Source organism: Podarcis filfolensis (assembly GCF_964270895.1).
Source record: "Podarcis filfolensis genome assembly, chromosome: 17".
Classification (NCBI taxonomy): Eukaryota; Metazoa; Chordata; class Lepidosauria; order Squamata; family Lacertidae; genus Podarcis; species Podarcis filfolensis.
This window is the reverse complement of record NC_139621.1, coordinates 12,180,062-12,194,705: the sequence shown is the minus strand read 5'-3', so window position 1 is coordinate 12,194,705 and position 14,644 is coordinate 12,180,062. Positions and strand designations below refer to the sequence as shown.

The following is a 14,644-nucleotide window of genomic DNA, read 5'->3' as shown; positions in this document are numbered from 1 at the left end:
CCTCCAAAAACTAGGTGCGTCTTATGGTCTGGTGTGTCTTATAGAGCAAAAAGTACAGTATGTGGCATTCATTTCCAAAGTGCACCCATTAGCTAACACAAACTTGACTATGTTAATTTTACAATTATCAGAAAAAACAGTATCTCAACAGATTATTGTGCTTAGTAGATCAGGAATGAGTGATTCCCGCATCTATCCAATGTGTGTTACATGGAGAGAGCAACTTGTGAGCAGAGGGTGCATTTGTAGAGGATAAATTAAGTAGTCAGCAAACAAATGGGAATTTTGTTCTATAAGTATTTTCACATTTGTCAGCAGAAGTACATTTAACCCGCCTCTCCTGTCCTCACATTCTGGCTATGTTGCAGAATAACATGGAGTATGTATGATTTAGTTGAAATGGGAGGAGGTAAATTACGCATGTGGTTTTGATTAAAAAGGCTGCATCCCTCCTTCTGCTACTTATTCTCATTTGTGAATGTATCTAGTGCAGTGTAGAATGCACAGTTTTTAAGTCAACTGACAGCTTCATTTCAGTTTTCTGTCCTTTTTGTGTCACCAGATGTCATTGGTCTCTGACTCCCATCACTCCCACGCAGCAATTGGGGGGTTGTACATGAGCAACAAAGGGACGCGGGTGGCACTGTGGGTTAAACCACAGAGCCTAGGACTTGCCGACCAGAAGGTCGGTGGTTCAAATCCCCGCAACGGGGTGAGCTCCCGTTGTTCGGTCCCAGCTCCTGCCAACCTAGCAGTTCGAAACCACGTCAAAGTGCAAGTAGATAAATAGGTACCACTCCAGCGGGAAGGTAAACGGTGTTTCCGTGCACTGCTCTGGTTCGCCAGAAGCGGCTTAGTCATGCTGGCCACATGACCCGGATCTCTCGGCCAATAAAGCGAGATGAGCACCGCAACCCCAGAGTCGGTCACGACTGGACCTGGTGGTCAGGGGTCCCTTTACTTTTACATGAGCAACATCTGGAAGGCCACAACTTTTCCAGCCCTCTTTTACCCTGTCTGGACAAATCTCTCTATTTCGGTTTCTCATGTTTCCAAGTTTATGTTTCCTTCCTCACAATTCTGCACCAGCTTCCGGGGGGAAATTAAGTCCTCATGAAAATTCATCTGAATTTTAGTGCAAATTTCTCTGAACATAACATTCCTGTATGCAACTTTCCCTGATATACACCTTCCCCTAATTTGATGCATTTTATGTTTTGATGAATATATGCATTTTTACTTTTACCTAACATGCACATTTTTTGTACACATTATTTGGCTGGAGAACAGCATCACAAAATCTGGAGAAGTGTGAGTTTCTAAGGATAGCTGTGTTTCAGTTTGGTCTATTGGTTCAGAAAGCATGAGTTAGGTAGATTTGCTTTAAAATCTGAACCAATCAGTTAGGTAACTGAGGGAATATCATCTCCATAATTAGCTGAGAGGTGTGGAGAAGACTTCTGAAGGAGAAGCTTTCATTTGGATAAAGGAAATGTGAATATGTTAAAGTGTTGTGAATGTTCTGGGTGATAATTAGAATGATTTTCAAGGAATATGTGAAAATGTGTTCACCAATAAAATTGTGAGGAAGCAGCTTTCCTTTCCTCACTGTAACTACCCAGGGACGGCCCACCCATGTGGCAAGGTGAGGCAACCGCCTCAGGTGGCAGGAACTACAGAGGCAGCAGATCAGTCTCAAAGGAATGCATTTTCTCTGATGAAAATAGGGAAGTCCTAAGGAAAAGTGAGGGATGCGGGTGGCGCTGTTGGTTAAACCACAGAGTCTAGGGCTTGCCGATCAGAAGGTTGGAGGTTCGAATCCCCGCAACGGGGTGAGCTCTCGTTGCTTGGTGCCTGCTCCTGCCAACCTAGCAGTTCAAAAGCACGTCAAAGTGCAAGTAGATAAATAGGTGGGAAGGTAAACGGTGTTTCCGTGCGCTGCTCTGGTTCGCCAGAAGTGGCTTAGTCATGCTGGCCACATGACCCGGAAGCGGTACACCGGCTCCCTCGGCCAATAAAGCGAGATGAGCGCCGCAACCCCAGAGTCAGCCATGACTGGACCTAATGGTCAGGGGTCCCTTTACCTTTAAGGAAAAGTGGGACGTTCCAGGATCAAATCAGAAACTGACATTTGGAGGGTCTGCACCTGCCCAGCGTGATTCAGAACAGGTCCCCTCCCACCAACTACAACATCCTTTGAGTCCCACTTCAATCATTGGATGATTTGCCCCCTCCCCCATCTGCTATGCTCTCCTGCAGCTGCTACGAACTGCCCAAGCCTGTAGCAGCAGCCATGGAGAGGCAACAGGGTGATCGCTTGCTGCTGTTGCTGCTGCTGCTGCTGCTTGAGACAAGCACTGGCTAATCCTCCTTCCTGAACTTGGCAGCAGCAGCACTTGTGAGGGAAATAGGGATATTCTGGGATCAAATCAGAAACCAGGTTAGCTTTCATAATTCTGGGACTGTCCCTGGAAAATCAGTACACTTGGAGGGTATGTGTATGTGAACATACAGTATATGGACATAACCCTTTCTCCCTTTCTCTCTCTCTCTCTCTCTCTCTCTCTCTCACACACACACACACACACACACACACACACACACAAAAGCACACATATGCAACACTCACATACTTTACTAATCTATATCATCTATATTAAATAGCCTAATCCTATCTATGTTAAAGGCAACAGCAAGATTCCTATTAACAACTCTGAGAAGTTGCAGATCCCAGCTCAATTTATATAACTCAAAAAGATAAATGCTAAATTGTTAGCTTCCATTGTTTAAGCTGCAGATTGCAGGAACATTTATTGATTACAAGCAATATCATTTGTTTTCATGCCTGGCTGCAACATAAATCACATTTTGCCATTCAACCAGGGACAGATGGGGCTGAATGTTCTTAGATTCCCAGGGTTTGTTTTATTAAAGCAGAATGTACCTTGCCCTAACACAGGTGACTGGGTCTTGAGAAAAAGAACATGAAAACAAAGAGGAGTCATTCTCTTGGTGGAACCGTGTGCACTACAGCATTATAAATCTACAGCAAATCAAAACCATTCCTGCCTGTAGCTTTAAAATACATTATAAAAGTGCAAACATAATAAGCAGGAGATTACACACTGCACATTCATTAAGTTTTCTTCAGAAACAATGTACTTTGATTACCTGACAGAGGTATATTTATATGCAATGCAGTACGCAGAGGGTCTTATCTGGTCTACGTCAATGCATTCCTCATGGTTCTAAAACGTCTTTTTCCCCCTTCTATTAGTTGTTTCCTTTAAAGTGTATGTTACACTATGCCACTATGCAGCAATAGGTTTTTGACAGGGAGAAAGAAAGAAAGAAAGAAAGAAAGAAAGAAAGAAAGAAAGAAAGAAATGCTGCTTTCTGTGCTAAAACATAGTTTAATGTGGTGTGAACAAGCCTATTGCGTGGGTGGCGCTGTGGGTTAAACCACAGAGCCTAGGGCTTGCCGATCAGAAGGTCGGTGGTTCAAATCCCCGTGACGGGGTGAGCTCCCGTTGCTCGGTCCCTGCTCCTGCCAACCTAGCAGTTCGAAAGCACATCAAAGTGCGAGTAGATAAATAGGTACCGCTCCGGCGGGAAGGTAAACGGTGTTTCCGTGTGCTGCTCTGGTTCGCCAGAAGCGGCTTAGTCATGCTGGCCACAGGACCCGGAAGCTGTTTGCGGACAAATGCCGGCTCCCTCGGCCTATAGAGTGAGATGAGCACGTAACCCCAGAGTCGGTCACGACTGGACCTAATAGTCAGGGGTCCCTTTACCCTTTACCTTTAAGCTGCCCAGAATGGCTGAGGCATCCCAGTAAGATGTGTGGGGTATAAATAGTAGAATTATCATTATGGAATGGGACGTCCCTATTTTCATCGGAGAAATGTTGGAGGGTATGCAAGAAAGGAGAGTCCAACTAAACACCAGAAAAAACTTTCTGACAGTAAGAGCTGTTTGACAATAGAACAGTTTCCCTCTGGAGGTTGTGAACTCTCCATCCTTAGACGTTTTTAAGCAGAGTGTAGGTGGCCATCTGTCCAGGATGCACCACATATAACAAAAAGCTCTGATGCATAAAATTTACCAGTATGGTACATAAAATTAATCCATTCTCAATCATCCTCCACAGACCTAATATTAGCAGTGAAGGCTTCCAGGTGCAGTTGAGCCCCTTTCCACAGAAGCAAGGAAATCCCCAGTCCAACTGTTGCTTCTCCTCCTCTCCATTTGGATAGCCATTGTGTCACTGCACACCAAGGCAACACATCCTGACCATATGTCTGCCTTAGTTTGTATGCAAAGATTCCACCAGCCTTGCTATCTTTACTCACAGATAAGCCCTTCTGACTCAATATAATGGCTTAGGTAAAGACTCAGGACACATGGGTGACTCATATTGCTCAGAGATCCTAATTTAGATTTTAGAAGGTATTATGTGTTAGCAGGGATGCGGGTGGCGCTGTGGGTTAAACCACAGAGCCTAGGACTTGCCAATCAGAAGGTCAGTGGTTCGAATCCCCGCGACGGGGTGAGCTCCCGTTGCTCGGTCCCTGCTCCTGCCAACCTAGCAGTTCGAAAGCACGTCAAAGTGCAAGTAGATAAATAGGTACCACTCCGGCGGGAAGGTAAACGGCGTTTCCGTGCGCTGCCCTGGTTTGCCAGAAGTGGCTTAGTCATGCTGGCCACATGACCCAGAAGCTGTACGCCGGCTCCCTCGGCCAATAAAGCGAGATGAGCATTGCAACGCCAGAGTTGGTCATGACTGGACCTAATGGTCAGGGGTCCCTTTACCTTTACTATGTGTTAGCAAGTCTAGTACAAATTCCAGAGGAATAGCCACATAAACTAAAAAAAAAAAAAAAAAATTACTGCGTTTTTATATTGCCCTTCACTCTGTAGTTTTTCAGACCACTTTACAAAATAATAAAATTGCATCTACATTAAAAACAATTATCCTAACTCTAAAAACATTAGCATATCAACAGAAATACCCTAACTTTACATCACTTTGCACCAGTTACATAGCACTAACCATTGGGCCTCAAATGTCAGCTGTCTTCCAAACACTTGAATGAAAAGATGGGTCTCTGGGCTGATGCCAAAATGCAATCAATTGAGGGAGATGGCCAGACCTTCAAGAGAAGGGGCTTCCATAACTGGGGTGCTTTCACATTGAAGGCCCTGTTTCATGCTCTTGTGCCACAAGAAATGCCTTCTGGGAAAATGAGCTGGGCCTCCTCACAGATCTCAAGACTCAGGCTGACATCTGTTGTGAAAGGGTCTCTCCTTCAATCATTTTGGTCCCAGGTCATTTAGGACCTTATATCCCATTAATGCCTTGATTTATGTCTGGTAGCATATAGACAAGCAGTACAGCTCTTTAAGAATCAGTGTGGTGTGATTTCATTTTGCTACACTGCTCAGAACCCTGATACAGTGGTACCTCGGGTTAAGTACTTAATTCGTTCCGGAGGTCTGTTCTTAACTTGAAACTGTTCTTAACCTGAAGCACCACTTTAGCTAACGGGGCCTCCTACTGCCGTCGGGCCGCCGGAGCACGATTTCTGTTCTTATCCTGAAGCAAAGTTCTTAACCTGAAGCACTATTTCTGGGTTAGCAGAGTCTGTAACCTGAAGCGTAGGTAACCTGAAGCGTATGTAACCCGAGGTACCACTGTAGTCAGATTCTATGCACGTTGCAGCTTCCAGCTTTCTATGTAAAAAGCACATTGTAATGGTCTACTTGGAATGGATTGCTGTGACCAGGATATCCTGGTCCAGAAAGAATCCGGAGCTGGTGAATCAGCCAAAGCTTGAAATTGAAACCAATTCTGCCTCAAGTAACAGTAGTGAATCCAGGGGTACTCCTTCAGGAAGAGTGCAATCCATTCAAAACAGGTTACTTTCTCAAATCCCCCAGTCAGGGACCACCCACCATACCACCTCTGCCTTGCTCAGATTCAGTCTTAGGCTGGATTGAGACACATCAAAGAAGCATTTCAATTAAACGTGTTGTAAACTCAAAGAATTTTTTTTCCTTCCAGTAGCACCTTAAAGACCAACTAAGTTAGTTCTTGGTATGAGCTTTCGTGTGCATGCACACTTCTTCAGATACACTGAAGTGTATCTGAAGAAATGTGTATCTGAAGAAGTGTGCATGCACACGAAAGCTCATACCAAGAACTAACTTAGTTGGTCTTTAAGGTGCTACTGGAAGGAAAAAAAATTCTTTGTTTTGACTATGGCAGACCAACACGGCTACCTATCTGTGTTGTAAACTGTGTATGAGAAATCGGGTTGGCAAAAACAGAACTCTACAGCGCCATCTGGTGTCACAGTGTTATAAAGCATATACAGTGGTACAGTGGTACCTCAGGTTAAGTACTTAATTTGTTCTGGAGGTCCGTTCTTAACCTGAAACTGCTCTTAACCTGAAGCACCACTTTAGCTAATGGGGCCTCCTGCTGCTGCCGCACCGCCGGAGCACAATTTCTGTTCTTATCCTGAAGCAAAGTTCTTAACCTGAAGCACTGTTTCTGGGTTATCAGAGTCTGTAACCTGAAGCATATGTAACCTGAAGCGTATGTAACCCAAGGTACCACTGTACCTTGGTTCTCAAACTTAATCAGTTCTGGAAGTCTGTTCCAAAACCAAAGCATTCCAAAACGAAGGCACGCTTTCCCATAGAAAGCAATGCAAAATGGATTAATCCATTCCAGACTTTTAAAAACAACCCCTAAAACAGCAATTTAATATGAATTTTACTATCTAACGAGACCATTGATCCATAAAATGAAAGCAATAAACAATGTACTGCAGTCACATAATGAATCAGTCAGTAACTGAACTGGGTTCCACATAGTCACACATAAAAAAAGAGCCACAAAAACAAAAACACAAAATAAATAGCAAAAGCAGACAAACCTCAGCATAACACTCAAAACGGAAGTGCAGCACTCAAATTGTCAGCTTAACGCTCAAAACAGAGCACGTTTGGCTTCCAAAAAAAGTTTGCAAACTGGAACACTTACTTCCGGGTTTGCAGTGTTTGGGTTCCAAGTTGTTTGAGTACCAAGGCATTTGAGAACCAAGGTACCACTGTACAACACATATAAAGCGCTTTTTCTTTGCCAATGTAGCTGAGTCCTCAGTTTAAGTTTCTATGGACTAAAGCCCAGTTCATTGGATGCATAGAATGTTGGAAGATACAAATGTACATATATACATAGGAGTATAGAGATAATACAAATTGTAAACAGTAGAGTGCAAGAGCCATGAATTGCAGGAGTTATAATCTGTGAATTTTATGCCAAATCTTTGTGTGTGTGAGAGAGAGAGAGAGAGAAACACAGTGACAATTAGCAACAGCAATAATTAGTGATAACACATGCTTCCAAGCTTTGCTAGATTAATTTACCAATCCTGAAGTGGGAGAGAAAACCTTCATCTTAATTGAGGTTGTTTCTGGACAGGGGCTTAATATCACAAATGTGTCATTTAAGCATTGCAAAAAGTTTGTTGGCAACCAGTTTATCTTTTCAGATTTTCTACAGAAAGGATAAGTGCAGTTTAAATGTGGAGGAGGAATATTAGCTGCCATGCTGTGTTGATAATGTTATGTGAAGAATAGACAGTATGAGAGCACTGATTCCACAATAAAAGCCCATCGGAGTCCTAATTGTATATCAAAAGGACCAAATCAAATTTACTGAGCTATAATTTATCACTAGATTTGAGTTATTTCTATTACAGACTTGAGCTCTGGCCATTAACTTCTACGTACAGGAGTGGCAGCAGAGGGAGGAATGGTTTCAATAACCAAAATAAGCTTTGCAACCATTGAAAATCAAGGCTACAAGAACATTTGGTTGCATTTCAAAATTAAGAGAAATATGTTTCTTCTTCAGGTTTGCAGAATCACCTTCTGTTTGCCCATATGTGTAATATTCTGCCGTGGGAGAATCGTGTAATAATAAGCAAAACTAACAAAGAGCATTGTGATAACTTTAAAGAGTAATAAATTTATTGTTATTATTTCATCCACAGCAGTTTATAGATAATTTAGATCAGTGGTGACCTCATAAAGAATGGATCTGCAGTACACATGGGAGCCAGCTTCTAGGTAAGGTAAAGGGTAAAGGGACCCCTGACCATTAGGTCCAGTCGTGGCCAACTCTGCGGTTGTGGCGCTCATCTCGCTTTATTGGCTGAGGGAGCCAGCGTACAGCTTCCGGGTCATGTGGCCAGCACAGAAACGCTGTTTACCTTCCCGCCAGAGCGGTACCTATTTATCTACTTGCACTTTGATGTGCTTTCGAACTGCTAGGTTGGCAGGAGCAGGGACCGAGCAATGGGAGCTCACCCTGTCGCGGGGATTCGAACCACTGACCTTCTGATTAGCAAGTCCTAGGCTCTGTGGTTTAACCCACAGCGCCACCCACGTCCCCAGCTTCTAGGTGCCACCCCAAAAAACCCCCACTAAACAACACTCCAGCCCCAGGGCTTGGTTTCTATAAAGAGAAGTTCTAATGCTTAGGTCTGTAGAGAAACCATATTGATTTGAAAGCCCAGCCTCCTCATGCCAGATATGCGTAGAGCTGGCTATCCTGCTCTGTGATAGGGAAAGAAACTTTGCACGCGCCTAATAGCATTCTCCTCCTTAATGTAACTTCACATGTTCCAGGAGATGTTTGGGGGATGAAGAAGAGTTTGGATTTGATATCCCGCTTTATCACTACCCGAAGGAGTCTCAAAGCGGCTAACATTCTCCTTTCCCTTCCTCCCCCACAACAAACACTCAGTGAGGTGAGTGGGGCTGAGAGACTTCAGAGAAGTGTGACTGGCCCAAGGTCACCCAGCAGCTGCATGTGGAGGAGCGGGGAAGCGAACCCGGTTCCCCAGATTACGAGACTACCGCTCTTAACCACTACACCACACCGGCTCCCATGATGCTCTGAGGGCTGAAAGACAGACAGTCTTCCAACAGAAGATTGTGACCAGGACACAAGACTGATCAGGATCTGCCCTATTCTTGGGACCAGGGCTTTTTTTCAGGCAGAACCTCAGTTATGGCACCTCTCAGGTGGGTGCCATTGTTATTATAAGAGAACAAGGGAGGTATTCATGGTGAGTTTCAGCCCCTCTTTTTCTAGAAAAATAGCACTGGCTGTGACTGTAATTTGTTCTGTTTGAATACTGAATTTTGGATTCTTTTGACCCACCCGAGGACCTGCTGGTAATAAATTTAATCATCACTATCCATGTGGGCCACTAGACACCTTCAATACAGTCAAGTCAGTGATGCCATCATTCCCAAGAGATTTGCAGATCATTTCCAAGTCAAATTAATGACCAGTGACAATATGTAAAGGCTACAACATGAAACTACTTCTCTAGTAAGCACCTATCAGTCCTTTCTGGCATTTATTTTATTAGAATAACAATATGCATATTTAAGAGCCAAACTAGAAATGACTTGGGAAATCTGTGATGAGGATCTTTTAAATAATAATAATAATAATAAGCAGCCACTCTGGAAGAAGATTTTAATCTTTTTCTCTTATTTACTTTCTACAGTATTAACCCATCCTAGCTGCTATTAGCTGCGAAGGAGAGTAAATACGAGGACAGCATCTGAACCTGGATTTTCTGTTTCCTAATAACAGCTGTAATCGGCTGAGGATTTGCATCCCAGAAAGGACCTGGGAAGAAAAGGCTAAGCACTCTTTCAGAGTTCTACTTCCCTCATTGTCAAAGCAGTTTTGCAGGGATGCTAATTCACGAACAATATAGTAGATCCTAATTAGATTCTCTCCCCCCCCCCCGCACCTATTTTGACCCTGACTGTGCCCAGATAGCAAAAATCGTGTGGTTTAAAAAGTCAGATTTTTACAGCCACCCACCCCACACCCCACCACAACTACCACTAAGACATGGCCATAATCATTTGCAATTTCAAAGGGGGGAAAGAGGGAAAAGGAGAGATATGGATGCATATTTTAAAAAATAGTTCCTAGACGGAATTGAAATGAACACATTCAAAATGCAATTCACTTAAAAACGCCACCCTGTTCTATGGAGAGATCCAGTTTAAATAAAAGCCATTCTCCCATGGTCAGTTCTGCACACGCTGCAGTAATCATGCCAAATTTCACTCAATCCACTTACCAATATCACAGAGCTTGAAGGAGGGATACAAAGAAGGAAGGCTCTTAAGGAAACCCACAAGTTGCACCTCCTGACTCCTTTCACTGCTTGTCAAATCCTGCCCTTTGTAGATTTCTGTAAAGGACACATAGTAAGTAAAACAAGAAGCTGCCTTATTTGGAGCCAGACCCAGCTCAGTATGATCTACACACTGACTTGAATAATATATATATGGGGGGGGCCAAGTAAGCCCTACCTCGCATAATCAATTGCATGATGTGGTACATGGACACCATTTGAATGGTAATGCCCATCAATTGGGGGGGAGCTCAAATATTTTATTGGGGATGGTGAAGACCCCTTAGTCCTTAGGAGTTGGCTCCTAAGCCGACAACGGCTCTCCAAGGTTTCAGACAGGGAACTTTTACAGCCCTATCTGGAGATTCTGGGGATGGGACATGAGGCCTGCTTCATAGAATCAAAGTTGTAAGAGACCCTGAGAATCATCTAGTCCAACCTCCTGCAATGCAGGAATATGCAGATGTCCAGGGATCAAACTTACAACCTTGGCATTCTTAGAACCATGCTCTAACCAACTGAACTATTGAGACCTTTGAATACAGAGCAGATGATCTACCATGGGACTATGACCTTTCCCTCAAATATAGTACCGTATTTTTTGCTCTATAAGACTCACTTTTTCCCTCCTAAAAAGTAAGGGGAAATGTGTGTGCGTCTTATGGAGCGAATGCAGGCTGCGCAGGTATCACAGAAGCCAGAACAGCAAGAAGGATTGCTGCTTTCACTGCGCAGCGATCCCTCTTGGTGTTCTGGCTTCTGAGATTCAGAATATTTTTTTCTTGTTTTCCTCCTCCAAAAACTAGGTGTGTCCTGTGGTCTGGTGCGTCTTATAGAGCAAAAAATACGGTAGTTAAGAGGATTGCCACAAAAAGTAAAAGGGAAACTAGCCTAATTCTGGTTGTCTATATTTTGAATGCTGAGGCATCCCACATTTGAGGGGCAGGGGATCAGCATATGATAGAAATCTTCAGATGTTTCTTGTGCATCATGGAAACCAATTACAAATTACTGACAAGCACACTGCAAAGTTTACATCTGAAGCTGGCCCAGTCTATTGCCTCTGGATACATCATGGGACAAACACTAACTTGCCCTCTCTACTGTCCATGGTTTCTGAGCTATTATAGGAGTGTGGTAATGACTGCTTCTCTGTGTGGCCAATAAGGCACAGTGATGACATCCTCACTATGCAGATAGAGAGGTTATGCAGAACAATGGGCACTTCAATTGTAGCTATTTTCAGGTGGGATTCAGTCGCATATCAGCAAATTCGGGTTGCACAATTAAAACGGATTTGGTGCTCCTGCACAACAAACGTGCTTTCCCCCCCAAAACCAGACTTTTTATGATATGGAAAGTGATGGGAAAATGCATTAAAGTGTGGGATAATGATGACTTGATGCAATATGGTATGAAGAATGAATGGTCAATAAATAGCCAGTGCCATCTAACCTCCGTGCAAACTTTGCACAAACAAATTAAGATGCACATTCACTAAATAGGTTTTCTGGAAGTGACCAATGTTAAGACTTCAGTCTTAAGCATATACAGTCGTACCTTGGTTCTCAAACGGAATCCATTATGGAAGTCCGTTCGACTTCAGAAAACATTCGAAAACCAAGACACAGCTTCCAGTTGGCTGCAGGAGCTTCCTGCATTCAGAAGCCGTGGAAGCCGTGTCGGACGTTCTGCTTCCAAAAAACGTTCGCAAACCGGAACACTCACTTCTGGGTTTGCGGCATTCGGGAGCCAAAACGTTTGAGAACTAAGCTGTTCGAAAACCAATTTACTATGGGTAAAGTCTCACTGCCCTCATTAGCACTTAAAGGTAAAGGAACCCCTGACCATTAGGTTCAGTAGTGGCCGACTCTGGGGTTGCGGCGCTCATCTCGCTTTACTGGCCGAGGGAGCCAGCGTACAGCTTCCGGGTCATGTGGCCAGCATGACTAAGCCGCTTCTGACAAACCAGAGCAGCGCATGGAAACACCACTTACCTTCCCGCCAGAGTGGTACCTATTTATCTAATTGCACTTTGATGTACTTTCGAACTGCTAGGTTGGCAGGAGCAGGGACCCAGCAACGGAAGCTCACCCCGTCGCGGGGATTCAAACTGCCATACTTCTGATTGGCAAGTCCTAGGCTCTGTGGTTTAACCCATAGCACCACCCACGTCTCTCATTAGCACTTACTTTTTGGTTAACATGCATTGGCTTGTGCTTTGGCCTGTGACCTCCATTGTTATAAACAGTCCTAGGATCCTTTCCTCCATCCAGCTCCCATTTCTTTCTTAATGAAAATTACCTGCCTCTGTGGAGAGTGCCATAATCAGAGTATCCTTTCTGGGGACGGACTGGGTGTGAACCTGCTCAACTTTCTAAAATATATTCACATAATTCCAAGCAAGCCTGGTATGAGAGGATGGCACTCTAGACATGCTCTAAGAAATTATCTATTAGTATTACTTCAAATCTTCTATGATTTTTTGTACCTTTGGAGGTACAAAATGATTGCTTGGAGACATTGGATTAAAGCAGCCATGCGCCTTAGATTCAAAGCTACGTGTGCCAAGAGTTGCTGTGAGGATGAAAAAGCAATAGCAACAGTCTTCCACAACTTGCAAAACCATCATATGACATACAGTGGTACCTCGGGTTACAGACACTTCAGGTTACAAACGCTGCAGGTTACAGACTCCGCTAACCCAGAAATAGTACCTCGGGTTAAGAACTTTGCTTCAGGATGAGAACAGAAATCGCACGATGGTGGCACGGCGGCAGCGGGAGGCCCCATTAGCTAAAGAGGTACCTCAGGTTAAGAACAGTTTCAGGTTAAGAACGGACCTCCAGAATGAATTAAGTTCTTAACCTGAGGTACCACTGTACTTGGGGGGGGGGGGGCAGAAACCCATCTCACCGGAGACGTTTACACTACTTAGAATTTAGTTGCTAGCCCTGTATTTCCTCTTCCCCCCTATTTTTTGTTACAGAATTTCACTAGAGTAAGCCTGCAGAGAGTCATCTACTACTCTGCCCAGACTTTTCTGAGAACTCCATGTTCAACATAGTAGAGACTAGCAAGAATAAACACACCTGAAACACAGAGAGATTACCAAGGCTACCACTAGTCCCTATCTTAAATTTCAAGTTCTTATAGGCATCAGTAGAAGCAAAGCAAACGCGGGAAGGGAGAAATCCAAGGGGTTTTTATATCTAACCCCGTTTAATCATCAACAAGATGACAAATCTCCCGGAGGGAATATTTGTCTCAACTTTTTCAGACATTGTTCTCTTCCTTCCCATTTCAGCAGCAGGCTTTGAAAAACTTGAGAGAGCGAAAACGAGGGGAGAGAGAAAGAGAGCGAGCCCTGAGGATAAATCCGAAAGGAATTCAGGAAACTTTGGAGAGGGGTGGCGGGGGGCGAATCAAACATGGCAAATTAAAATATACACCCGAGGAAAGAAGGACGGGAACTTTACATCGTCCAGAATAGGGAGAAGTTGTTGAAGCGAGGGGGCATTCCTGTTTTCCCTGAAGACGTGGCCGCGGTCTCGGGCATATTGGGTGTCACTCCGAACATGCCCATCATCGCGCTGGCACATCGGTGCGCCTTCAAGCCGCCGTCGAGGAAGCGCCTCTTCCATTGGGGAAAAGGCGGCTTCCTTCCATCTGCCCGCTTCCCCTTCTCCTTCCCCTAAACTCTCCGCGCCCCAGACCGCTTTGTTTTGCTCGCCGGGACTTTCACGCGCTTCCTGACGATCGCGCGTCGCCTATGCAGCGCCCCCTGCGCGCCGCCTTCCCGCGCGCGAGGAATGCCGCGTCCCCTCCGCGCCTCCCTCCGCGCAAGATACGCACTCTCTCCGCTGCCCTCGCTCGCCCGATCTTCGGCCCCTTCTTCGGACTCGCCAGCTGCCCGGGGACCGCGAAGGCGCCCGCGCTCCGGCCGCCGCTCCGCCCGAGAAGCCGCTGCGTCGTGCGCCCTCCCCGGCGGTTCTGAAGGGCGTCCCTTCGCCGCGCTGCGCCCAGGGGGAGCCCGCTTTCCGCGCCCGCCCCCTTCGCCCGGGGCGCAGCTGAGCAAAGTTCCTATGGCAGCGTCCGCTTCGCCAGGTAACCCGGTTGCCCACAACAAAGCGCCCAGGTGCTGCTCGGGGGCCGAGCGCGGCGCCCCCCACCTAACGCTGCGCCTGCCTGCCTCCTTCTCAGACAAGAATGACAAGCACCACTTATGGGGAGGAGGCTGGGGGCTGGGGCTGGCCAAGTTCAAGCACACGCGCGACGCGGGTCTCCCACCTGTCCGGCCCCCTTGGGAGAGGCTCTCGGTTGGAGCAGGAATATTTTCCGAAGAGGGAGCCGGAAGGTGGAGGTTGCGAAGGGATGTTCGCTTTCTTTCTTTCTTTCTTTCT

The 14,644-nt window shown here is 45.3% G+C and overlaps 1 protein-coding gene across 3 annotated transcripts in view; it reads right to left on the bottom strand.

Annotated features, from left to right (window-relative positions):
* GLIS3 (GLIS family zinc finger 3) overlaps nt 1-14,320 on the bottom strand; it is a 187,927-nt gene extending 173,607 nt beyond the window's left edge. Inside the window, exons 1-2 of one of the 3 annotated variants that reach the window (XM_083593057.1) lie at nt 14,097-14,320; nt 10,185-10,298 (exon numbers count right to left, since the gene is read on the bottom strand). The gene's annotated coding sequence lies outside the window, so the exon portion shown is untranslated. Of the gene's footprint in view, nt 1-5,050; nt 5,151-10,184; nt 10,299-14,096 lie in introns of all 3 variants that reach the window. The other 2 variants (XM_083593058.1, XM_083593056.1) reach the window with 2 other exon arrangements.
* Nucleotides 14,321-14,644: the final 324 nt, after the last annotated feature.